The following is a 2,489-nucleotide window of genomic DNA, read 5'->3' as shown; positions in this document are numbered from 1 at the left end:
GCTTAACTAATGGAAATTGAAGGCCAAATCTAATCACTTTTTACATCTTAGGATCATTGGGAGAGTTCTTCCTCTGCTTTTTATACAGCTCGCAGGGCTGAGGACTCAGTGCTTATCTTTGATGATATTTTGAGACTTGCTTAGTTTTCACTGTTATGGGCTGAGTGAGTTTCAACTCCTGGATCTCTCATTTTGCTCTCCCACTCAGACTTCTGACTCTTCTTGTGGCAGCTTTAGCCTTTCTTTCACAGACCTCTATGAGCCTGTACCGTTCCTGAAGTTCCCCACCCTCCATGTTGAAAAGGAGCAATTCGTCATACCCATGGCTCCAAGCCCTACCTCTTTGCTCTTGAAGTCAGCAAAGAATTAGCATTAAAAGGTTCCCCCCACACACTGCCCAAAAGACTTTATTCACAAGGCAGCCAAATGTGAGGATGACGGAGATCCAAGCCAGAGGAAATGGCTTGAGAGGCTTAACAGAAATAAAACCTGGTGATCTGAGGTTGAGGAGAGGTGACTGGAGCAGTCTGTGCTGAAATAATCAAATCTCAGTGTTCTTTATATGGCTTTTTATATGACAACTAAAAGCACAGTTACTGTGTTCTGTGGATACAGTCTGGACCCTTGGATAACAAAATGGTCACCCACTGGACCCTTATAGAACCTAGATGAAGGGTGAAGGGTTTCAACTGGTTTTAAATCTGAAGAAGTTGTTTAAAAACTTACAGCTGACAATAGTGGTGCACACCTTTAATCCCAGCACTTAGAAGTCAGGGACAAGTGGCTATCTGAGTTTGAGGCCACCCTGGTCGGCAGAGTGAGTTCCAAGACAGCCAAGGCCACACAGACAACCTCTATCTCAAAAGAGAGAGAGAGAGAGAGAGAGAGAGAGAGAGAGAGAGAGAGAGAGAGAGAGAGAGAGAGAGAGAGAGAGAGAGAGAGAGAGAGAGAGAGAGAGAGAGAGAGAGAAACAGAAAATAAAAGAAGGAAAAACTTAAGCAATTTCAAATATCTACAACAAAAACAAAGCTAATGATAATATATTGCTTACCTAGGGGATCTAGCAAATTGATGATGAAACAATTAAGCAAAAGCAATTTAGGGTTCTTTGGGCTTTCCATTGGTTTCGGTACAGGTGGATACCATTTCACAAACTTTAAAATAACTTCAAGGCAAAATATTTCTTTATATAATTATTCAGAAGTGTTTTGAAATCACACTATGTGATTATGAGCACTGACTGATCTTCTAGAGAATGTGGGTTTGGTTCCCAACACCCACTTGGCATCCAACAATTGTCTGCAACTCTAGTTCCAGGGCATCTAATGCCATCTTCTTACCTCCCCTGACACCAGGCATGCCCATGTGGTTCACATGCATGCATACATGTAGAAAACATTCATACACATGAAAATAAATAAAGCCCGATTCTTTTTTTTTTTTTTTTTTTTTTTACAGAAAAGGAAGGGAGAGGGTGAGGGGAGGGGGAGGAGGAAAGCGAGGGAGGAGAAAACAGCTGTAGTATGGCATGAGTTGTCTGTGCTCCACAACCAAATTATTATCTTAGTTGAATGTGGAGGTTTAAGAGTTTGAGATTGTTCGGTGATGACTATATAGTTAGAGCACGTATCTCATAAATAGAACTAGTTGTTTTTAAAAGGAGACTCAGGGAGGCTGGAGAGATGGCTCAGCCATTAAAGGTTAGGCTTACATCAAAACAAACAAACAAGCAAACAAAAAGATAAAGGGTTTCAAGTGAAACAAAGAAGAAGGTCCCCTCTCTGAAGAACAAACTCTCACCAGACAGTCTTTAAAATGACATGGTATAATGTGTTTTGCTTTATCTGCCTGGGAAGGATGAGAATTTGGACCCAAGGCAAGAGCTAAATGGCACTTGAGGTTTCAAGGAGGGAAGAGTAGGACAGAGATGGGCGAGATGGCTGATTGGTGAAAAAAGGCAGATTATTTCTTGTCAGAATTCTGCCAAACTTGCACATACCCCACCCTCACCCCGACCATGCACTATATACACGTTTGCCTCTCACTTTCCCAATTGCTGCCTCTGGTCTAATTGCCATGGACTGTTTCTTTCCTTGTTCCTAAAAAACCTCCATGGAAAACATCAGTTCCAATAGTTGTCCTCAGCAAACTCTAGAGCAAGCTAAGATTTCAGTTTCTTTCTTGTACTTAAATAGTTAATGAGAAGGTGATTAATAACACAACTTTCTATTTTTAGAGGTTCTGCTGTGGATATTTAAATTAATGAAGCTTTCTTACATAGCTAAAACCTCCAGCTTCAAGTTATATAAACAGTTATTATTAAAACATGAAAAAAAATACAAGTTTTAGCTTTGGTACCACCCACAAAACATTAATTACAAACATTGTAACAACTTTTCCTAAAGCAAAGTCTATTTTCCCTACCAGACACGCAGGGGGCGGGGGGAGGGGGTTGGGGAGAGACAGAGAAAGAGAGAGAGAGAGAGAGA

This window comes from Acomys russatus, chromosome 8 (genome assembly GCF_903995435.1).
Source record: "Acomys russatus chromosome 8, mAcoRus1.1, whole genome shotgun sequence".
NCBI classification, from domain to species: Eukaryota; Metazoa; Chordata; class Mammalia; order Rodentia; family Muridae; genus Acomys; species Acomys russatus.
The sequence above is the reverse complement of the archived record's forward strand: the minus strand, read 5'-3'. Positions refer to the sequence as shown.